Consider the following 22,645-nt stretch of genomic DNA (forward strand, 5'->3'; position numbering starts at 1 on the left):
ATATACATATTATAAATATAAAAAAATGTAAAATAATGTAAAATATAATATAAAACAAACTTATATATAAACAATATAAAATCATATATTATTACATTTTATACTATATTTATATAAATTTATTTTTTATTATTTTATGTTATATTATATACTTTTTTTTATATTTATATTATATAATTTACATTATTTTATATTATATTTTATATTTCTAATATTTTATATTATATTATTTTATATTATATTCATTTATTTTATACTTATATTATAATATTTTATATTATACTATTTTATTCTATATTTATATTATATTCATTTATTTTACATTATATTTATTTTATATTATATTTATACTTATTATATTATCGAGAAATGCAAGAAAAGTAGAAACACTCTGATGTCCGACATCATGGATACACCTCGTCGTCAACATTTATTGGTAAAAATGAAGATTGTATACAAAATATAATACGCAGGATGAAAAAGAATTTACAAAACCTACTTTCAAAACATTCTAAATTTATTGAAGAAGCTGTAATTAACGTCATCAGAAGAAATTGTGAACATTTATCCACCTGAAGTGTTATGGTTAACAGTTAACAAAAAACTATTTTATATAGTTTATACTTTTTTTAACCTTTACATTGTTTATAATTATTTTTTTATAAAAATAAAAAAATGATCTCCATATACGATGTCCTCACAATCAGAAAAAAAAAAGAAATGAAAATTTATCAACTAAAGACCACAGAGAAAACAAAAACAAAAACAAAAAAAAAAAACAATAATACTGCCAGTAAGAAGAAAAAAAAAGATTTTAAAACTTAATCACACTCATTCATTTCATTATCAAAAATTCTTCAACTACAAAAAATGTAATCGAATACTAAAAAGTGCAGCAATTATTTGATTTTTATATACATTGTATCACAATAGGAGAAATGGTGGTTTTTGCACACAAGATTTTTACAACAAATGTAACATTAATTCGGAACGATCACAATGTCTCTGAACAAGCAGGAACATCCATGGAAGAAATATATATTTGAAACATATTTTAAAAATATTCATACCGAATACATTGACATACATTTGAATTGCTACAACTGTCTCTGTATTCAGTATACATATATATACTGTAGGCTGAAATGTGCTTTTATTACAAAATATCTGAAATATTTTTACAAATACATTTTCAAATATACTGCATGTCTTTAAAAATAATATCGACATTTTTTGAATGCACATACAATTACCGAATATTTCTCTCCATAAGATGCACTCCCCGTCAGTGCATCTTATGGAGCAAATATACAGCGGCCGGTCCGGTATTCCTGCCGCTGACACCGCTCAGCTCTTCTCTGCAGCAGGACCTTACCTGATCCTCGGTCCAGCGCTGTCCAGTCTTCCCGCGCAGGCATCTGTGACAGCCGGGTGCCCAGTGAGCATGCGCGAAAAGCTCTGCGATTTGTGAATGATCCGGCATGTTCTGGGACACATGAAAGATCCCAGAAGACGCCGGACCAATCACAAAGCACAGAGCTTTTTGCGCATGCGCAGAGGGCACCAAGCAAAGCCAGGTGCCCACAATAAAAGGAGGAAAACTCTGAAGAAGTGGGAGCGAGTACCTGTCAAATTCAGGTACCCGCTCCCCCTCCCCAAAGGTCCGCAGTCTCTGGTTATCTCCTGTACCAATCAGTGTCTACGTCATGTTCCTCACCACCACCAACATTGGCCAAGTCGAAAGATCTTCCAAAAACAGAGCAACTCAATCTATTTTTCAACAAGTGAGCAAGCCCAGCATCAGCTAGGCATCAAAAAATTCTCTGAAACTCATGGTTGTTCCTCTCCACGGAAATCTTTAGTAAAAGGCGAAAGATTTATACGATCTGAAGAGAAACCAGAGTATAAAGAACCCCAGCCCTAAACGAGGTTGCCGGCGGCACACAGATGCTGCTCAGCTCACGGTGACTCCTGATTTCATATCATTCACAAACAGAGCCAAATAAGGTGCGGAACCCAATCAAAGGAAAAGGATACTTCAGATCCAAATACCACCAGAAAACGTTTACCTAGACAAAAATGCCAGTACATGTTACCCGAGATACGTTCGAGTTATGCAAATACAGACAAGCCAAAGGACGGCCTACTGCAGGGGATTATGGGAGAAGGCAGAGCAACCTCATTTGCATGTCTTTACAGCTCTTTAGCGGGCTTCGGTAGGCACTTGTAGTGATGAGCTTCACCAGCACCATACCATGGGCATGCCAATGGAATTGGGCTATGGAAGGTCACCCTGTGCTTTTGAAGGATCCCTTACACACAGTCCAATAGAACCACACGGGTCGACAGGACAAAAAGAGCTAACCTGAAGAACGCGGGAAATGCTTCCAACATGCTGCGACGCATTTCGCTACCGAGGGAAAGCCCTACAGGATTAGAGCAGGTTCAGCTTTGGCTAGATACACCAGAAACTTTGATCCGAGCCCAGAAAATTCAACCACTTTTAAACAGCTCCATTACCCGTTGGTAAAACGAGACAATCCGATCAGCGTCTACGTCATGTTCCTCAATACCACCACCACCACCACCAACATTGGCAAAGTCGAAAGATCATCCAAAAACAGAGCAACTCAATCTATTTTTCAACAAGTGAGCAAGCCCAGCATCAGCTGGGCATCAAAAAATTCTCTGAAACTCATGGTTGTTCCTCTCCACGGAAATCTTTAGTAAAAGGCGAAAGATTTATACGATCTGAAGAGAAATCAGAGTATAAAGAACCCCAGCCCTAAACGAGGTTGCCGGCGGCACACAGATGCTGCTCAGCTCACGGTGACTCCTGATTTCATATCATTCACAAACAGAGCCAAATAAGGTGCGGAACCCAATCAAAGGAAAAGGATACTTCAGATCCAAATACCACCAGAAAAGGTTTACCTAGACAAAAATGCCAGTACATGTTACCCGAGATACGATGGGTTATGCAAATACAGACAAGCCAAAGGACGGCCTACTGCAGGGGATTATGGGAGAAGGCAGAGCGGCCTCATTTGCATGTCTTTACAGCTCTTTAGCGGGCTTCCGTAGGCACTTGTAGTGATGAGCTTCACCAGCACCATACCATGGGCATGCCAATGGAATTGGGCTATGGAAGGTCACCCTGTGCTTTTGAAGGATCCCTTACACACAGTCCAATAGAACCACACGGGTCGACAGGACAAAAAGAGCTAACCTGAAGAACGCGGGAAATGCTTCCAACATGCTGCGACGCATTTCGCTACCGAGGGAAAGCCCTACAGGATTAGAGCAGGATCAGCTTTGGCTGGATACACCAGAAACTTTGATCCGAGCCCAGAAAATTCAACCACTTTTCAAACACTTCCATAACCCGTTGGTAAAACGAGACAATCCGATCAGCGTCTACGTCATGTTCCTCACCACCACCAACAACATTGGCAAAGTCGAAAGATCTTCCAAAAACAGAGCAACTCAATCTATTTTTCAACAAGTGAGCAAGCCCAGCATCAGCTAGGCATCAAAAAATTCTCTGAAACTCATGGTTGTTCCTCTCCACGGAAATCTTTAGTAAAAGGCGAAAGATTTATACGATCTGAAGAGAAACCAGAGTATAAAGAACCCCAGCCCTAAACGAGGTTGCCGGCGGCACACAGATGCTGCTCAGCTCACGGTGACTCCTGATTTCATATCATTCACAAACAGAGCCAAATAAGGTGCGGAACCCAATCAAAGGAAAAGGATACTTCAGATCCAAATACCACCAGAAAAGGTTTACCTAGACAAAAATGCCAGTACATGTTACCCGAGATACGATGGGTTATGCAAATACAGACAAGCCAAAGGACGGCCTACTGCAGGAGATTATGGGAGAAGGCAGAGCGGCCTCATTTGCATGTCTTTACAGCTCTTTAGCGGGCTTCCGTAGGCACTTGTAGCGATGAGCTTCACCAGCACCATACCACGGGCATGCCAATGGAATTGGGCTATGGAAGGTCACCCTGTGCTTTTGAAGGATCCCTTACACACAGTCCAATAGAACCACACGGGTCGACAGGACAAAAAGAGCTAACCTGAAGAACGCGGGAAATGCTTCCAACATGCTGCAACGCATTTCGCTACCGAGGGAAAGCCCTACAGGATTAGAGCAGGATCAGCTTTGGCTAGATACACCAGAAACTTTGATCCGAGCCCAGAAAATTCAACCACTTTTCAAACACTTCCATAACCCGTTGGTAAAACGAGACAATCCGATCAGCGTCTACGTCATGTTCCTCACCACCACCAACAACATTGGCAAAGTCGAAAGATCTTCCAAAAACAGAGCAACTCAATCTATTTTTCAACAAGTGAGCAAGCCCAGCATCAGCTAGGCATCAAAAAATTCTCTGAAACTCATGGTTGTTCCTCTCCACGGAAATCTTTAGTAAAAGGCGAAAGATTTATACGATCTGAAGAGAAACCAGAGTATAAAGAACCCCAGCCCTAAACGAGGTTGCCGGCGGCACACAGATGCTGCTCAGCTCACGGTGACTCCTTATTTCATATCATTCACAAACAGAGCCAAATAAGGTGCGGAACCCAATCAAAGGAAAAGGATACTTCAGATCCAAATACCACCAGAAAAGGTTTACCTAGACAAAAATGCCAGTACACGTTACCCGAGATACGATGGGTTATGCAAATACAGACAAGCCAAAGGACGGCCTACTGCAGGGGATTATGGGAGAAGGCAGAGCGGCCTCATTTGCATGTCTTTACAGCTCTTTAGCGGGCTTCCGTAGGCACTTGTAGTGATGAGCTTCACCAGCACCATACCATGGGCATGCCAATGGAATTGGGCTATGGAAGGTCACCCTGTGCTTTTGAAGGATCCCTTAAACACAGTCCAATAGAACCACACGGGTCGACAGGACAAAAAGAGCTAACCTGAAGAACGCGGGAAATGCTTCCAACATGCTGCGACGCATTTCGCTACCGAGGGAAAGCCCTACAGGATTAGAGCAGGATCAGCTTTGGCTAGATACACCAGAAACTTTGATCCAAGCCCAGAAAATTCAACCACTTTTCAAACACTTCCATAACCCGTTGGTAAAACGAGACAATCCGATCAGCGTCTACGTCATGTTCCTCACCACCACCAACAACAACATTGGCAAAGTCGAAAGATCTTCCAAAAACGGAGCAACTCAATCTATTTTTCAACAAGTGAGCAAGCCCAGCATCAGCTAGGCATCAAAAAATTCTCTGAAACTCATGGTTGTTCCTCTCCACGGAAATCTTTAGTAAAAGGCGAAAGATTTATACGATCTGAAGAGAAACCAGAGTATAAAGAACCCCAGCCCTAAACGAGGTTGCCGGCGGCACACAGATGCTGCTCAGCTCACGGTGACTCCTGATTTCATATCATTCACAAACAGAGCCAAATAAGGTGCGGAACCCAATCAAAGGAAAAGGATACTTCAGATCCAAATACCACCAGAAAAGGTTTACCTAGACAAAAATGCCAGTACACGTTACCCGAGATACGATGGGTTATGCAAATACAGACAAGCCAAAGGACGGCCTACTGCAGGGGATTATGGGAGAAGGCAGAGCGGCCTCATTTGCATGTCTTTACAGCTCTTTAGCGGGCTTCCGTAGGCACTTGTAGTGATGAGCTTCACCAGCACCATACCATGGGCATGCCAATGGAATTGGGCTATGGAAGGTCACCCTGTGCTTTTGAAGGATCCCTTACACACAGTCCAATAGAACCACACGGGTCGACAGGACAAAAAGAGCTAACCTGAAGAACGCGGGAAATGCTTCCAACATGCTGCGACGCATTTCGCTACCGAGGGAAAGCCCTACAGGATTAGAGCAGGTTCAGCTTTGGCTGGATACACCAGAAACTTTGATCCGAGCCCAGAAAATTCAACCACTTTTCAAACACTTCCATAACCCGTTGGTAAAACGAGACAATCCGATCAGCGTCTACGTCATGTTCCTCACCACCACCACCACCACCAACAACAACATTGGCAAAGTCGAAAGATCTTCCAAAAACAGAGCAACTCAATCTATTTTTCAACAAGTGAGCAAGCCCAGCATCAGCTAGGCATCAAAAAATTCTCTGAAACTCATGGTTGTTCCTCTCCACGGAAATCTTTAGTAAAAGGCGAAAGATTTATACGATCTGAAGAGAAACCAGAGTATAAAGAACCCCAGCCCTAAACGAGGTTGCCGGCGGCACACAGATGCTGCTCAGCTCACGGTGACTCCTTATTTCATATCATTCACAAACAGAGCCAAATAAGGTGCGGAACCCAATCAAAGGAAAAGGATACTTCAGATCCAAATACCACCAGAAAAGGTTTACCTAGACAAAAATGCCAGTACACGTTACCCGAGATACGATGGGTTATGCAAATACAGACAAGCCAAAGGACGGCCTACTGCAGGGGATTATGGGAGAAGGCAGAGCGGCCTCATTTGCATGTCTTTACAGCTCTTTAGCGGGCTTCCGTAGGCACTTGTAGTGATGAGCTTCACCAGCACCATACCATGGGCATGCCAATGGAATTGGGCTATGGAAGGTCACCCTGTGCTTTTGAAGGATCCCTTACACACAGTCCAATAGAACCACACGGGTCGACAGGACAAAAAGAGCTAACCTGAAGAACGCGGGAAATGCTTCCAACATGCTGCGACGCATTTCGCTACCGAGGGAAAGCCCTACAGGATTAGAGCAGGTTCAGCTTTGGCTAGATACACCAGAAACTTTGATCCGAGCCCAGAAAATTCAACCACTTTTCAAACACTTCCATAACCCGTTGGTAAAACGAGACAATCCGATCAGCGTCTACGTCATGTTCCTCACCACCACCAACAACATTGGCAAAGTCGAAAGATCTTCCAAAAACAGAGCAACTCAATCTATTTTTCAACAAGTGAGCAAGCCCAGCATCAGCTAGGCATCAAAAAATTCTCTGAAACTCATGGTTGTTCCTCTCCACGGAAATCTTTAGTAAAAGGCGAAAGATTTATACGATCTGAAGAGAAACCAGAGTATAAAGAACCCCAGCCCTAAACGAGGTTGCCGGCGGCACACAGATGCTGCTCAGCTCACGGTGACTCCTGATTTCATATCATTCACAGAGCCAAATAAGGTGCGGAACCCAATCAAAGGAAAAGGATACTTCAGATCCAAATACCACCAGAAAAGGTTTACCTAGACAAAAATGCCAGTACATGTTACCCGAGATACGATGGGTTATGCAAATACAGACAAGCCAAAGGACGGCCTACTGCAGGGGATTATGGGAGAAGGCAGAGCGGCCTCATTTGCATGTCTTTACAGCTCTTTAGCGGGCTTCCGTAGGCACTTGTAGTGATGAGCTTCACCAGCACCATACCATGGGCATGCCAATGGAATTGGGCTATGGAAGGTCACCCTGTGCTTTTGAAGGATCCCTTACACACAGTCCAATAGAACCACACGGGTCGACAGGACAAAAAGAGCTAACCTGAAGAACGCGGGAAATGCTTCCAACATGCTGCGACGCATTTCGCTACCGAGGGAAAGCCCTACAGGATTAGAGCAGGATCAGCTTTGGCTAGATACACCAGAAACTTTGATCCAAGCCCAGAAAATTCAACCACTTTTCAAACACTTCCATAACCCGTTGGTAAAACGAGACAATCCGATCAGCGTCTACATCATGTTCCTCACCACCACCACAAACAACAACATTGGCAAAGTCGAAAGATCTTCCAAAAACAGAGCAACTCAATCTATTTTTCAACAAGTGAGCAAGCCCAGCATCAGCTAGGCATCAAAAAATTCTCTGAAACTCATGGTTGTTCCTCTCCACGGAAATCTTTAGTAAAAGGCGAAAGATTTATACGATCTGAAGAGAAACCAGAGTATAAAGAACCCCAGCCCTAAACGAGGTTGCCGGCGGCACACAGATGCTGCTCAGCTCACGGTGACTCCTTATTTCATATCATTCACAAACAGAGCCAAATAAGGTGCGGAACCCAATCAAAGGAAAAGGATACTTCAGATCCAAATACCACCAGAAAAGGTTTACCTAGACAAAAATGCCAGTACATGTTACCCGAGATACGATGGGTTATGCAAATACAGACAAGCCAAAGGACGGCCTACTGCAGGGGATTATGGGAGAAGGCAGAGCGGCCTCATTTGCATGTCTTTACAGCTCTTTAGCGGGCTTCGGTAGGCACTTGTAGTGATGAGCTTCACCAGCACCATACCATGGGCATGCCAATGGAATTGGGCTATGGAAGGTCACCCTGTGCTTTTGAAGGATCCCTTACACACAGTCCAATAGAACCACACGGGTCGACAGGACAAAAAGAGCTAACCTGAAGAACGCGGGAAATGCTTCCAACATGCTGCGACGCATTTCGCTACCGAGGGAAAGCCCTACAGGATTAGAGCAGGTTCAGCTTTGGCTAGATACACCAGAAACTTTGATCCGAGCCCAGAAAATTCAATCACTTTTCAAACACTTCCATAACCCGTTGGTAAAACGAGACAATCCGATCAGCGTCTACGTCATGTTCCTCACCACCAACAACAACATTGGCAAAGTCGAAAGATCTTCCAAAAACAGAGCAACTCAATCTATTTTTCAACAAGTGAGCAAGCCCAGCATCAGCTAGGCATCAAAAAATTCTCTGAAACTCATGGTTGTTCCTCTCCACGGAAATCTTTAGTAAAAGGCAAAAGATTTATACGATCTGAAGAGAAACCAGAGTATAAAGAACCCCAGCCCTAAACGAGGTTGCCGGCGGCACACAGATGCTGCTCAGCTCACGGTGACTCCTGATTTCATATCATTCACAGAGCCAAATAAGGTGCGGAACCCAATCAAAGGAAAAGGATACTTCAGATCCAAATACCACCAGAAAAGGTTTACCTAGACAAAAATGCCAGTACATGTTACCCGAGATACGATGGGTTATGCAAATACAGACAAGCCAAAGGACGGCCTACTGCAGGGGATTATGGGAGAAGGCAGAGCGGCCTCATTTGCATGTCTTTACAGCTCTTTAGCGGGCTTCCGTAGGCACTTGTAGTGATGAGCTTCACCAGCACCATACCATGGGCATGCCAATGGAATTGGGCTATGGAAGGTCACCCTGTGCTTTTGAAGGATCCCTTACACACAGTCCAATAGAACCACACGGGTCGACAGGACAAAAAGAGCTAACCTGAAGAACGCGGGAAATGCTTCCAACATGCTGCGACGCATTTCGCTACCGAGGGAAAGCCCTACAGGATTAGAGCAGGATCAGCTTTGGCTAGATACACCAGAAACTTTGATCCAAGCCCAGAAAATTCAACCACTTTTCAAACACTTCCATAACCCGTTGGTAAAACGAGACAATCCGATCAGCGTCTACATCATGTTCCTCACCACCACCACAAACAACAACATTGGCAAAGTCGAAAGATCTTCCAAAAACAGAGCAACTCAATCTATTTTTCAACAAGTGAGCAAGCCCAGCATCAGCTAGGCATCAAAAAATTCTCTGAAACTCATGGTTGTTCCTCTCCACGGAAATCTTTAGTAAAAGGCGAAAGATTTATACGATCTGAAGAGAAACCAGAGTATAAAGAACCCCAGCCCTAAACGAGGTTGCCGGCGGCACACAGATGCTGCTCAGCTCACGGTGACTCCTTATTTCATATCATTCACAAACAGAGCCAAATAAGGTGCGGAACCCAATCAAAGGAAAAGGATACTTCAGATCCAAATACCACCAGAAAACGTTTACCTAGACAAAAATGCCAGTACATGTTACCCGAGATACGATGGGTTATGCAAATACAGACAAGCCAAAGGACGGCCTACTGCAGGGGATTATGGGAGAAGGCAGAGCGGCCTCATTTGCATGTCTTTACAGCTCTTTAGCGGGCTTCGGTAGGCACTTGTAGTGATGAGCTTCACCAGCACCATACCATGGGCATGCCAATGGAATTGGGCTATGGAAGGTCACCCTGTGCTTTTGAAGGATCCCTTACACACAGTCCAATAGAACCACACGGGTCGACAGGACAAAAAGAGCTAACCTGAAGAACGCGGGAAATGCTTCCAACATGCTGCGACGCATTTCGCTACCGAGGGAAAGCCCTACAGGATTAGAGCAGGTTCAGCTTTGGCTAGATACACCAGAAACTTTGATCCGAGCCCAGAAAATTCAATCACTTTTCAAACACTTCCATAACCCGTTGGTAAAACGAGACAATCCGATCAGCGTCTACGTCATGTTCCTCACCACCAACAACAACATTGGCAAAGTCGAAAGATCATCCAAAAACAGAGCAACTCAATCTATTTTTCAACAAGTGAGCAAGCCCAGCATCAGCTAGGCATCAAAAAATTCTCTGAAACTCATGGTTGTTCCTCTCCACGGAAATCTTTAGTAAAAGGCGAAAGATTTATACGATCTGAAGAGAAACCAGAGTATAAAGAACCCCAGCCCTAAACGAGGTTGCCGGCGGCACACAGATGCTGCTCAGCTCACGGTGACTCCTGATTTCATATCATTCACAAACAGAGCCAAATAAGGTGCGGAACCCAATCAAAGGAAAAGGATACTTCAGATCCAAATACCACCAGAAAAGGTTTACCTAGACAAAAATGCCAGTACATGTTACCCGAGATACGATGGGTTATGCAAATACAGACAAGCCAAAGGACGGCCTACTGCAGGGGATTATGGGAGAAGGCAGAGCGGCCTCATTTGCATGTCTTTACAGCTCTTTAGCGGGCTTCCGTAGGCACTTGTAGTGATGAGCTTCACCAGCACCATACCATGGGCATGCCAATGGAATTGGGCTATGGAAGGTCACCCTGTGCTTTTGAAGGATCCCTTACACACAGTCCAATAGAACCACACGGGTCGACAGGACAAAAAGAGCTAACCTGAAGAACGCGGGAAATGCTTCCAACATGCTGCGACGCATTTCGCTACCGAGGGAAAGCCCTACAGGATTAGAGCAGGTTCAGCTTTGGCTAGATACACCAGAAACTTTGATCCGAGCCCAGAAAATTCAACCACTTTTCAAACACTTCCATAACCCGTTGGTAAAACGAGACAATCCGATCAGCGTCTACGTCATGTTCCTCACCACCACCAACAACATTGGCAAAGTCGAAAGATCTTCCAAAAACAGAGCAACTCAATCTATTTTTCAACAAGTGAGCAAGCCCAGCATCAGCTAGGCATCAAAAAATTCTCTGAAACTCATGGTTGTTCCTCTCCACGGAAATCTTTAGTAAAAGGCGAAAGATTTATACGATCTGAAGAGAAACCAGAGTATAAAGAACCCCAGCCCTAAACGAGGTTGCCGGCGGCACACAGATGCTGCTCAGCTCACGGTGACTCCTGATTTCATATCATTCACAGAGCCAAATAAGGTGCGGAACCCAATCAAAGGAAAAGGATACTTCAGATCCAAATACCACCAGAAAAGGTTTACCTAGACAAAAATGCCAGTACATGTTACCCGAGATACGATGGGTTATGCAAATACAGACAAGCCAAAGGACGGCCTACTGCAGGGGATTATGGGAGAAGGCAGAGCGGCCTCATTTGCATGTCTTTACAGCTCTTTAGCGGGCTTCCGTAGGCACTTGTAGTGATGAGCTTCACCAGCACCATACCATGGGCATGCCAATGGAATTGGGCTATGGAAGGTCACCCTGTGCTTTTGAAGGATCCCTTACACACAGTCCAATAGAACCACACGGGTCGACAGGACAAAAAGAGCTAACCTGAAGAACGCGGGAAATGCTTCCAACATGCTGCGACGCATTTCGCTACCGAGGGAAAGCCCTACAGGATTAGAGCAGGTTCAGCTTTGGCTAGATACACCAGAAACTTTGATCCGAGCCCAGAAAATTCAACCACTTTTCAAACACTTCCATAACCCGTTGGTAAAACGAGACAATCCGATCAGCGTCTACGTCATGTTCCTCACCACCACCAACAACAACATTGGCAAAGTCGAAAGATCTTCCAAAAACGGAGCAACTCAATCTATTTTTCAACAAGTGAGCAAGCCCAGCATCAGCTAGGCATCAAAAAATTCTCTGAAACTCATGGTTGTTCCTCTCCACGGAAATCTTTAGTAAAAGGCAAAAGATTTATACGATCTGAAGAGAAACCAGAGTATAAAGAACCCCAGCCCTAAACGAGGTTGCCGGCGGCACACAGATGCTGCTCAGCTCACGGTGACTCCTGATTTCATATCATTCACAAACAGAGCCAAATAAGGTGCGGAACCCAATCAAAGGAAAAGGATACTTCAGATCCAAATACCACCAGAAAAGGTTTACCTAGACAAAAATGCCAGTACATGTTACCCGAGATACGATGGGTTATGCAAATACAGACAAGCCAAAGGACGGCCTACTGCAGGGGATTATGGGAGAAGGCAGAGCGGCCTCATTTGCATGTCTTTACAGCTCTTTAGCGGGCTTCCGTAGGCACTTGTAGTGATGAGCTTCACCAGCATCATACCACGGGCATGCCAATGGAATTGGGCTATGGAAGGTCACCCTGTGCTTTTGAAGGATCCCTTACACACAGTCCAATAGAACCACACGGGTCGACAGGACAAAAAGAGCTAACCTGAAGAACGCGGGAAATGCTTCCAACATGCTGCGACGCATTTCGCTACCGAGGGAAAGCCCTACAGGATTAGAGCAGGTTCAGCTTTGGCTAGATACACCAGAAACTTTGATCCGAGCCCAGAAAATTCAATCACTTTTCAAACACTTCCATAACCCGTTGGTAAAACGAGACAATCCGATCAGCGTCTACGTCATGTTCCTCACCACCAACAACAACATTGGCAAAGTCGAAAGATCATCCAAAAACAGAGCAACTCAATCTATTTTTCAACAAGTGAGCAAGCCCAGCATCAGCTAGGCATCAAAAAATTCTCTGAAACTCATGGTTGTTCCTCTCCACGGAAATCTTTAGTAAAAGGCGAAAGATTTATACGATCTGAAGAGAAACCAGAGTATAAAGAACCCCAGCCCTAAACGAGGTTGCCGGCGGCACACAGATGCTGCTCAGCTCACGGTGACTCCTGATTTCATATCATTCACAAACAGAGCCAAATAAGGTGCGGAACCCAATCAAAGGAAAAGGATACTTCAGATCCAAATACCACCAGAAAAGGTTTACCTAGACAAAAATGCCAGTACATGTTACCCGAGATACGATGGGTTATGCAAATACAGACAAGCCAAAGGACGGCCTACTGCAGGGGATTATGGGAGAAGGCAGAGCGGCCTCATTTGCATGTCTTTACAGCTCTTTAGCGGGCTTCCGTAGGCACTTGTAGTGATGAGCTTCACCAGCACCATACCATGGGCATGCCAATGGAATTGGGCTATGGAAGGTCACCCTGTGCTTTTGAAGGATCCCTTACACACAGTCCAATAGAACCACACGGGTCGACAGGACAAAAAGAGCTAACCTGAAGAACGCGGGAAATGCTTCCAACATGCTGCGACGCATTTCGCTACCGAGGGAAAGCCCTACAGGATTAGAGCAGGTTCAGCTTTGGCTAGATACACCAGAAACTTTGATCCGAGCCCAGAAAATTCAACCACTTTTCAAACACTTCCATAACCCGTTGGTAAAACGAGACAATCCGATCAGCGTCTACGTCATGTTCCTCACCACCACCAACAACATTGGCAAAGTCGAAAGATCTTCCAAAAACAGAGCAACTCAATCTATTTTTCAACAAGTGAGCAAGCCCAGCATCAGCTAGGCATCAAAAAATTCTCTGAAACTCATGGTTGTTCCTCTCCACGGAAATCTTTAGTAAAAGGCGAAAGATTTATACGATCTGAAGAGAAACCAGAGTATAAAGAACCCCAGCCCTAAACGAGGTTGCCGGCGGCACACAGATGCTGCTCAGCTCACGGTGACTCCTGATTTCATATCATTCACAGAGCCAAATAAGGTGCGGAACCCAATCAAAGGAAAAGGATACTTCAGATCCAAATACCACCAGAAAAGGTTTACCTAGACAAAAATGCCAGTACATGTTACCCGAGATACGATGGGTTATGCAAATACAGACAAGCCAAAGGACGGCCTACTGCAGGGGATTATGGGAGAAGGCAGAGCGGCCTCATTTGCATGTCTTTACAGCTCTTTAGCGGGCTTCCGTAGGCACTTGTAGTGATGAGCTTCACCAGCACCATACCATGGGCATGCCAATGGAATTGGGCTATGGAAGGTCACCCTGTGCTTTTGAAGGATCCCTTACACACAGTCCAATAGAACCACACGGGTCGACAGGACAAAAAGAGCTAACCTGAAGAACGCGGGAAATGCTTCCAACATGCTGCGACGCATTTCGCTACCGAGGGAAAGCCCTACAGGATTAGAGCAGGTTCAGCTTTGGCTAGATACACCAGAAACTTTGATCCGAGCCCAGAAAATTCAACCACTTTTCAAACACTTCCATAACCCGTTGGTAAAACGAGACAATCCGATCAGCGTCTACGTCATGTTCCTCACCACCACCAACAACAACATTGGCAAAGTCGAAAGATCTTCCAAAAACGGAGCAACTCAATCTATTTTTCAACAAGTGAGCAAGCCCAGCATCAGCTAGGCATCAAAAAATTCTCTGAAACTCATGGTTGTTCCTCTCCACGGAAATCTTTAGTAAAAGGCAAAAGATTTATACGATCTGAAGAGAAACCAGAGTATAAAGAACCCCAGCCCTAAACGAGGTTGCCGGCGGCACACAGATGCTGCTCAGCTCACGGTGACTCCTGATTTCATATCATTCACAAACAGAGCCAAATAAGGTGCGGAACCCAATCAAAGGAAAAGGATACTTCAGATCCAAATACCACCAGAAAAGGTTTACCTAGACAAAAATGCCAGTACATGTTACCCGAGATACGATGGGTTATGCAAATACAGACAAGCCAAAGGACGGCCTACTGCAGGGGATTATGGGAGAAGGCAGAGCGGCCTCATTTGCATGTCTTTACAGCTCTTTAGCGGGCTTCCGTAGGCACTTGTAGTGATGAGCTTCACCAGCATCATACCACGGGCATGCCAATGGAATTGGGCTATGGAAGGTCACCCTGTGCTTTTGAAGGATCCCTTACACACAGTCCAATAGAACCACACGGGTCGACAGGACAAAAAGAGCTAACCTGAAGAACGCGGGAAATGCTTCCAACATGCTGCGACGCATTTCGCTACCGAGGGAAAGCCCTACAGGATTAGAGCAGGTTCAGCTTTGGCTGGATACACCAGAAACTTTGATCCGAGCCCAGAAAATTCAACCACTTTTCAAACACTTCCATAACCCGTTGGTAAAACGAGACAATCCGATCAGCGTCTACGTCATGTTCCTCACCACCACCAACAACAACATTGGCAAAGTCGAAAGATCTTCCAAAAACGGAGCAACTCAATCTATTTTTCAACAAGTGAGCAAGCCCAGCATCAGCTAGGCATCAAAAAATTCTCTGAAACTCATGGTTGTTCCTCTCCACGGAAATCTTTAGTAAAAGGCGAAAGATTTATACGATCTGAAGAGAAACCAGAGTATAAAGAACCCCAGCCCTAAACGAGGTTGCCGGCGGCACACAGATGCTGCTCAGCTCACGGTGACTCCTTATTTCATATCATTCACAAACAGAGCCAAATAAGGTGCGGAACCCAATCAAAGGAAAAGGATACTTCAGATCCAAATACCACCAGAAAAGGTTTACCTAGACAAAAATGCCAGTACACGTTACCCGAGATACGATGGGTTATGCAAATACAGACAAGCCAAAGGACGGCCTACTGCAGGGGATTATGGGAGAAGGCAGAGCGGCCTCATTTGCATGTCTTTACAGCTCTTTAGCGGGCTTCCGTAGGCACTTGTAGTGATGAGCTTCACCAGCATCATACCACGGGCATGCCAATGGAATTGGGCTATGGAAGGTCACCCTGTGCTTTTGAAGGATCCCTTACACACAGTCCAATAGAACCACACGGGTCGACAGGACAAAAAGAGCTAACCTGAAGAACGCGGGAAATGCTTCCAACATGCTGCGACGCATTTCGCTACCGAGGGAAAGCCCTACAGGATTAGAGCAGGTTCAGCTTTGGCTGGATACACCAGAAACTTTGATCCGAGCCCAGAAAATTCAACCACTTTTCAAACACTTCCATAACCCGTTGGTAAAACGAGACAATCCGATCAGCGTCTACGTCATGTTCCTCACCACCACCAACAACAACATTGGCAAAGTCGAAAGATCTTCCAAAAACAGAGCAACTCAATCTATTTTTCAACAAGTGAGCAAGCCCAGCATCAGCTAGGCATCAAAAAATTCTCTGAAACTCATGGTTGTTCCTCTCCACGGAAATCTTTAGTAAAAGGCGAAAGATTTATACGATCTGAAGAGAAACCAGAGTATAAAGAACCCCAGCCCTAAACGAGGTTGCCGGCGGCACACAGATGCTGCTCAGCTCACGGTGACTCCTGATTTCATATCATTCACAAACAGAGCCAAATAAGGTGCGGAACCCAATCAAAGGAAAAGGATACTTCAGATCCAAATACCACCAGAAAAGGTTTACCTAGACAAAAATGCCAGTACACGTTACCCGAGATACGATGGGTTATGCAAATACAGACAAGCCAAAGGACGGCCTACTGCAGGGGATTATGGGAGAAGGCAGAGCGGCCTCATTTGCATGTCTTTACAGCTCTTTAGCGGGCTTCCGTAGGCACTTGTAGTGATGAGCTTCACCAGCACCATACCATGGGCATGCCAATGGAATTGGGCTATGGAAGGTCACCCTGTGCTTTTGAAGGATCCCTTACACACAGTCCAATAGAACCACACGGGTCGACAGGACAAAAAGAGCTAACCTGAAGAACGCGGGAAATGCTTCCAACATGCTGCGACGCATTTCGCTACCGAGGGAAAGCCCTACAGGATTAGAGCAGGATCAGCTTTGGCTAGATACACCAGAAACTTTGATCCAAGCCCAGAAAATTCAACCACTTTTCAAACACTTCCATAACCCGTTGGTAAAACGAGACAATCCGATCAGCGTCTACGTCATGTTCCTCACCACCACCAACAACAACATTGGCAAAGTCGAAAGATCTTCCAAAAACGGAGCAACTCAATCTATTTTTCAACAAGTGAGCAAGCCCAGCATCAGCTAGGCATCAAAAAATTCTCTGAAACTCATGGTTGTTCCTCTCCACGGAAATCTTTAGTAAAAGGCGAAAGATTTATACGATCTGAAGAGAAACCAGAGTATAAAGAACCCCAGCCCTAAACGAGGTTGCCGGCGGCACACAGATGCTGCTCAGCTCACGGTGACTCCTGATTTCATATCATTCACAAACAGAGCCAAATAAGGTGCGGAACCCAATCAAAGGAAAAGGATACTTCAGATCCAAATACCACCAGAAAAGGTTTACCTAGACAAAAATGCCAGTACACGTTACCCGAGATACGATGGGTTATGCAAATACAGACAAGCCAAAGGACGGCCTACTGCAGGGGATTATGGGAGAAGGCAGAGCGGCCTCATTTGCATGTCTTTACAGCTCTTTAGCGGGCTTCCGTAGGCACTTGTAGTGATGAGCTTCACCAGCACCATACCATGGGCATGCCAATGGAATTGGGCTATGGAAGGTCACCCTGTGCTTTTGAAGGATCCCTTACACACAGTCCAATAGAACCACACGGGTCGACAGGACAAAAAGAGCTAACCTGAAGAACGCGGGAAATGCTTCCAACATGCTGCGACGCATTTCGCTACCGAGGGAAAGCCCTACAGGATTAGAGCAGGTTCAGCTTTGGCTGGATACACCAGAAACTTTGATCCGAGCCCAGAAAATTCAACCACTTTTCAAACACTTCCATAACCCGTTGGTAAAACGAGACAATCCGATCAGCGTCTACGTCATGTTCCTCACCACCACCACCAACAACAACATTGGCAAAGTCGAAAGATCTTCCAAAAACAGAGCAACTCAATCTATTTTTCAACAAGTGAGCAAGCCCAGCATCAGCTAGGCATCAAAAAATTCTCTGAAACTCATGGTTGTTCCTCTCCACGGAAATCTTTAGTAAAAGGCGAAAGATTTATACGATCTGAAGAGAAACCAGAGTATAAAGAACCCCAGCCCTAAACGAGGTTGCCGGCGGCACACAGATGCTGCTCAGCTCACGGTGACTCCTTATTTCATATCATTCACAAACAGAGCCAAATAAGGTGCGGAACCCAATCAAAGGAAAAGGATACTTCAGATCCAAATACCACCAGAAAAGGTTTACCTAGACAAAAATGCCAGTACACGTTACCCGAGATACGATGGGTTATGCAAATACAGACAAGCCAAAGGACGGCCTACTGCAGGGGATTATGGGAGAAGGCAGAGCGGCCTCATTTGCATGTCTTTACAGCTCTTTAGCGGGCTTCCGTAGGCACTTGTAGTGATGAGCTTCACCAGCACCATACCATGGGCATGCCAATGGAATTGGGCTATGGAAGGTCACCCTGTGCTTTTGAAGGATCCCTTACACACAGTCCAATAGAACCACACGGGTCGACAGGACAAAAAGAGCTAACCTGAAGAACGCGGGAAATGCTTCCAACATGCTGCGACGCATTTCGCTACCGAGGGAAAGCCCTACAGGATTAGAGCAGGTTCAGCTTTGGCTGGATACACCAGAAACTTTGATCCGAGCCCAGAAAATTCAACCACTTTTCAAACACTTCCATAACCCGTTGGTAAAACGAGACAATCCGATCAGCGTCTACGTCATGTTCCTCACCACCACCAACAACAACATTGGCAAAGTCGAAAGATCTTCCAAAAACAGAGCAACTCAATCTATTTTTCAACAAGTGAGCAAGCCCAGCATCAGCTAGGCATCAAAAAATTCTCTGAAACTCATGGTTGTTCCTCTCCACGGAAATCTTTAGTAAAAGGCGAAAGATTTATACGATCTGAAGAGAAACCAGAGTATAAAGAACCCCAGCCCTAAACGAGGTTGCCGGCGGCACACAGATGCTGCTCAGCTCACGGTGACTCCTGATTTCATATCATTCACAAACAGAGCCAAATAAGGTGCGGAACCCAATCAAAGGAAAAGGATACTTCAGATCCAAATACCACCAGAAAAGGTTTACCTAGACAAAAATGCCAGTACACGTTACCCGAGATACGATGGGTTATGCAAATACAGACAAGCCAAAGGACGGCCTACTGCAGGGGATTATGGGAGAAGGCAGAGCGGCCTCATTTGCATGTCTTTACAGCTCTTTAGCGGGCTTCCGTAGGCACTTGTAGTGATGAGCTTCACCAGCACCATACCATGGGCATGCCAATGGAATTGGGCTATGGAAGGTCACCCTGTGCTTTTGAAGGATCCCTTACACACAGTCCAATAGAACCACACGGGTCGACAGGACAAAAAGAGCTAACCTGAAGAACGCGGGAAATGCTTCCAACATGCTGCGACGCATTTCGCTACCGAGGGAAAGCCCTACAGGATTAGAGCAGGATCAGCTTTGGCTAGATACACCAGAAACTTTGATCCAAGCCCAGAAAATTCAACCACTTTTCAAACACTTCCATAACCCGTTGGTAAAACGAGACAATCCGATCAGCGTCTACGTCATGTTCCTCACCACCACCAACAACAACATTGGCAAAGTCGAAAGATCTTCCAAAAACGGAGCAACTCAATCTATTTTTCAACAAGTGAGCAAGCCCAGCATCAGCTAGGCATCAAAAAATTCTCTGAAACTCATGGTTGTTCCTCTCCACGGAAATCTTTAGTAAAAGGCGAAAGATTTATACGATCTGAAGAGAAACCAGAGTATAAAGAACCCCAGCCCTAAACGAGGTTGCCGGCGGCACACAGATGCTGCTCAGCTCACGGTGACTCCTGATTTCATATCATTCACAAACAGAGCCAAATAAGGTGCGGAACCCAATCAAAGGAAAAGGATACTTCAGATCCAAATACCACCAGAAAAGGTTTACCTAGACAAAAATGCCAGTACACGTTACCCGAGATACGATGGGTTATGCAAATACAGACAAGCCAAAGGACGGCCTACTGCAGGGGATTATGGGAGAAGGCAGAGCGGCCTCATTTGCATGTCTTTACAGCTCTTTAGCGGGCTTCCGTAGGCACTTGTAGTGATGAGCTTCACCAGCACCATACCATGGGCATGCCAATGGAATTGGGCTATGGAAGGTCACCCTGTGCTTTTGAAGGATCCCTTACACACAGTCCAATAGAACCACACGGGTCGACAGGACAAAAAGAGCTAACCTGAAGAACGCGGGAAATGCTTCCAACATGCTGCGACGCATTTCGCTACCGAGGGAAAGCCCTACAGGATTAGAGCAGGTTCAGCTTTGGCTGGATACACCAGAAACTTTGATCCGAGCCCAGAAAATTCAACCACTTTTCAAACACTTCCATAACCCGTTGGTAAAACGAGACAATCCGATCAGCGTCTACGTCATGTTCCTCACCACCACCACCAACAACAACATTGGCAAAGTCGAAAGATCTTCCAAAAACAGAGCAACTCAATCTATTTTTCAACAAGTGAGCAAGCCCAGCATCAGCTAGGCATCAAAAAATTCTCTGAAACTCATGGTTGTTCCTCTCCACGGAAATCTTTAGTAAAAGGCGAAAGATTTATACGATCTGAAGAGAAACCAGAGTATAAAGAACCCCAGCCCTAAACGAGGTTGCCGGCGGCACACAGATGCTGCTCAGCTCACGGTGACTCCTTATTTCATATCATTCACAAACAGAGCCAAATAAGGTGCGGAACCCAATCAAAGGAAAAGGATACTTCAGATCCAAATACCACCAGAAAAGGTTTACCTAGACAAAAATGCCAGTACACGTTACCCGAGATACGATGGGTTATGCAAATACAGACAAGCCAAAGGACGGCCTACTGCAGGGGATTATGGGAGAAGGCAGAGCGGCCTCATTTGCATGTCTTTACAGCTCTTTAGCGGGCTTCCGTAGGCACTTGTAGTGATGAGCTTCACCAGCACCATACCATGGGCATGCCAATGGAATTGGGCTATGGAAGGTCACCCTGTGCTTTTGAAGGATCCCTTACACACAGTCCAATAGAACCACACGGGTCGACAGGACAAAAAGAGCTAACCTGAAGAACGCGGGAAATGCTTCCAACATGCTGCGACGCATTTCGCTACCGAGGGAAAGCCCTACAGGATTAGAGCAGGTTCAGCTTTGGCTGGATACACCAGAAACTTTGATCCGAGCCCAGAAAATTCAACCACTTTTCAAACACTTCCATAACCCGTTGGTAAAACGAGACAATCCGATCAGCGTCTACGTCATGTTCCTCACCACCACCACCAACAACAACATTGGCAAAGTCGAAAGATCTTCCAAAAACAGAGCAACTCAATCTATTTTTCAACAAGTGAGCAAGCCCAGCATCAGCTAGGCATCAAAAAATTCTCTGAAACTCATGGTTGTTCCTCTCCACGGAAATCTTTAGTAAAAGGCGAAAGATTTATACGATCTGAAGAGAAACCAGAGTATAAAGAACCCCAGCCCTAAACGAGGTTGCCGGCGGCACACAGATGCTGCTCAGCTCACGGTGACTCCTGATTTCATATCATTCACAGAGCCAAATAAGGTGCGGAACCCAATCAAAGGAAAAGGATACTTCAGATCCAAATACCACCAGAAAAGGTTTACCTAGACAAAAATGCCAGTACATGTTACCCGAGATACGATGGGTTATGCAAATACAGACAAGCCAAAGGACGGCCTACTGCAGGGGATTATGGGAGAAGGCAGAGAGGCCTCATTTGCATGTCTTTACAGCTCTTTAGCGGGCTTCCGTAGGCACTTGTAGTGATGAGCTTCACCAGCACCATACCATGGGCATGCCAATGGAATTGGGCTATGGAAGGTCACCCTGTGCTTTTGAAGGATCCCTTACACACAGTCCAATAGAACCACACGGGTCGACAGGACAAAAAGAGCTAACCTGAAGAACGCGGGAAAATGCTTCCAACATGCTGCGACGCATTTCGCTACCGAGGGAAAGCCCTACAGGATTAGAGCAGGTTCAGCTTTGGCTAGATACACCAGAAACTTTGATCCGAGCCCAGAAAATTCAACCACTTTTCAAACACTTCCATAACCCGTTGGTAAAACGAGACAATCCGATCAGCGTCTACGTCATGTTCCTCACCACCACCAACAACATTGGCAAAGTCGAAAGATCTTCCAAAAACAGAGCAACTCAATCTATTTTTCAACAAGTGAGCAAGCCCAGCATCAGCTAGGCATCAAAAAATTCTCTGAAACTCATGGTTGTTCCTCTCCACGGAAATCTTTAGTAAAAGGCGAAAGATTTATACGATCTGAAGAGAAACCAGAGTATAAAGAACCCCAGCCCTAAACGAGGTTGCCGGCGGCACACAGATGCTGCTCAGCTCACGGTGACTCCTGATTTCATATCATTCACAAACAGAGCCAAATAAGGTGCGGAACCCAATCAAAGGAAAAGGATACTTCAGATC

At 45.2% G+C, this 22,645-nt stretch overlaps 1 protein-coding gene and 25 non-coding genes across 26 annotated transcripts in view; all 26 read right to left on the minus strand.

Moving 5' to 3' along the window:
* Positions 1 to 22,645, minus strand: part of HECTD3 (HECT domain E3 ubiquitin protein ligase 3) — a 106,276-nt gene that overhangs the window by 41,886 nt on the left and 41,745 nt on the right. The gene's annotated exons all lie outside the window — the stretch shown is intronic.
* LOC149431348 (U5 spliceosomal RNA) lies at positions 1,792 to 1,906 on the minus strand. Its single transcript, XR_016309289.1, has one exon. It is a non-coding gene; the product is annotated as a U5 spliceosomal RNA (small nuclear RNA).
* On the minus strand, positions 2,657 to 2,771 carry LOC149431349 (U5 spliceosomal RNA). Its single transcript, XR_016309324.1, has one exon. It is a non-coding gene; the product is annotated as a U5 spliceosomal RNA (small nuclear RNA).
* On the minus strand, positions 3,513 to 3,627 carry LOC149431350 (U5 spliceosomal RNA). Its single transcript, XR_016309300.1, has one exon. It is a non-coding gene; the product is annotated as a U5 spliceosomal RNA (small nuclear RNA).
* On the minus strand, positions 4,369 to 4,483 carry LOC149431351 (U5 spliceosomal RNA). The gene has a single exon (XR_016309311.1). It is a non-coding gene; the product is annotated as a U5 spliceosomal RNA (small nuclear RNA).
* LOC149431352 (U5 spliceosomal RNA) lies at positions 5,228 to 5,342 on the minus strand. The gene has a single exon (XR_016309322.1). It is a non-coding gene; the product is annotated as a U5 spliceosomal RNA (small nuclear RNA).
* On the minus strand, positions 6,096 to 6,210 carry LOC149431353 (U5 spliceosomal RNA). Its single transcript, XR_016309279.1, has one exon. It is a non-coding gene; the product is annotated as a U5 spliceosomal RNA (small nuclear RNA).
* LOC149431354 (U5 spliceosomal RNA) lies at positions 6,952 to 7,066 on the minus strand. The gene has a single exon (XR_016309280.1). It is a non-coding gene; the product is annotated as a U5 spliceosomal RNA (small nuclear RNA).
* LOC149431355 (U5 spliceosomal RNA) lies at positions 7,810 to 7,924 on the minus strand. The gene has a single exon (XR_016309281.1). It is a non-coding gene; the product is annotated as a U5 spliceosomal RNA (small nuclear RNA).
* Positions 8,666 to 8,780, minus strand: LOC149431356 (U5 spliceosomal RNA). Its single transcript, XR_016309319.1, has one exon. It is a non-coding gene; the product is annotated as a U5 spliceosomal RNA (small nuclear RNA).
* On the minus strand, positions 9,524 to 9,638 carry LOC149431357 (U5 spliceosomal RNA). The gene has a single exon (XR_016309282.1). It is a non-coding gene; the product is annotated as a U5 spliceosomal RNA (small nuclear RNA).
* On the minus strand, positions 10,380 to 10,494 carry LOC149431358 (U5 spliceosomal RNA). The gene has a single exon (XR_016309283.1). It is a non-coding gene; the product is annotated as a U5 spliceosomal RNA (small nuclear RNA).
* LOC149431359 (U5 spliceosomal RNA) lies at positions 11,236 to 11,350 on the minus strand. Its single transcript, XR_016309284.1, has one exon. It is a non-coding gene; the product is annotated as a U5 spliceosomal RNA (small nuclear RNA).
* On the minus strand, positions 12,091 to 12,205 carry LOC149431360 (U5 spliceosomal RNA). Its single transcript, XR_016309320.1, has one exon. It is a non-coding gene; the product is annotated as a U5 spliceosomal RNA (small nuclear RNA).
* LOC149431361 (U5 spliceosomal RNA) lies at positions 12,947 to 13,061 on the minus strand. Its single transcript, XR_016309285.1, has one exon. It is a non-coding gene; the product is annotated as a U5 spliceosomal RNA (small nuclear RNA).
* Positions 13,803 to 13,917, minus strand: LOC149431362 (U5 spliceosomal RNA). Its single transcript, XR_016309286.1, has one exon. It is a non-coding gene; the product is annotated as a U5 spliceosomal RNA (small nuclear RNA).
* LOC149431363 (U5 spliceosomal RNA) lies at positions 14,658 to 14,772 on the minus strand. The gene has a single exon (XR_016309321.1). It is a non-coding gene; the product is annotated as a U5 spliceosomal RNA (small nuclear RNA).
* Positions 15,517 to 15,631, minus strand: LOC149431364 (U5 spliceosomal RNA). Its single transcript, XR_016309287.1, has one exon. It is a non-coding gene; the product is annotated as a U5 spliceosomal RNA (small nuclear RNA).
* LOC149431365 (U5 spliceosomal RNA) lies at positions 16,376 to 16,490 on the minus strand. The gene has a single exon (XR_016309288.1). It is a non-coding gene; the product is annotated as a U5 spliceosomal RNA (small nuclear RNA).
* Positions 17,235 to 17,349, minus strand: LOC149431366 (U5 spliceosomal RNA). Its single transcript, XR_016309290.1, has one exon. It is a non-coding gene; the product is annotated as a U5 spliceosomal RNA (small nuclear RNA).
* Positions 18,097 to 18,211, minus strand: LOC149431367 (U5 spliceosomal RNA). The gene has a single exon (XR_016309291.1). It is a non-coding gene; the product is annotated as a U5 spliceosomal RNA (small nuclear RNA).
* On the minus strand, positions 18,956 to 19,070 carry LOC149431368 (U5 spliceosomal RNA). Its single transcript, XR_016309292.1, has one exon. It is a non-coding gene; the product is annotated as a U5 spliceosomal RNA (small nuclear RNA).
* On the minus strand, positions 19,815 to 19,929 carry LOC149431369 (U5 spliceosomal RNA). Its single transcript, XR_016309293.1, has one exon. It is a non-coding gene; the product is annotated as a U5 spliceosomal RNA (small nuclear RNA).
* On the minus strand, positions 20,677 to 20,791 carry LOC149431370 (U5 spliceosomal RNA). The gene has a single exon (XR_016309294.1). It is a non-coding gene; the product is annotated as a U5 spliceosomal RNA (small nuclear RNA).
* Positions 21,539 to 21,653, minus strand: LOC149431371 (U5 spliceosomal RNA). The gene has a single exon (XR_016309295.1). It is a non-coding gene; the product is annotated as a U5 spliceosomal RNA (small nuclear RNA).
* Positions 22,392 to 22,506, minus strand: LOC149431372 (U5 spliceosomal RNA). Its single transcript, XR_016309296.1, has one exon. It is a non-coding gene; the product is annotated as a U5 spliceosomal RNA (small nuclear RNA).

Source organism: Staurois parvus, unplaced genomic scaffold, assembly GCF_062004578.1.
Source record: "Staurois parvus isolate SC_StPar_1 unplaced genomic scaffold, SC_StPar_1.0 ptg002282l, whole genome shotgun sequence".
Classification (NCBI taxonomy): Eukaryota; Metazoa; Chordata; class Amphibia; order Anura; family Ranidae; genus Staurois; species Staurois parvus.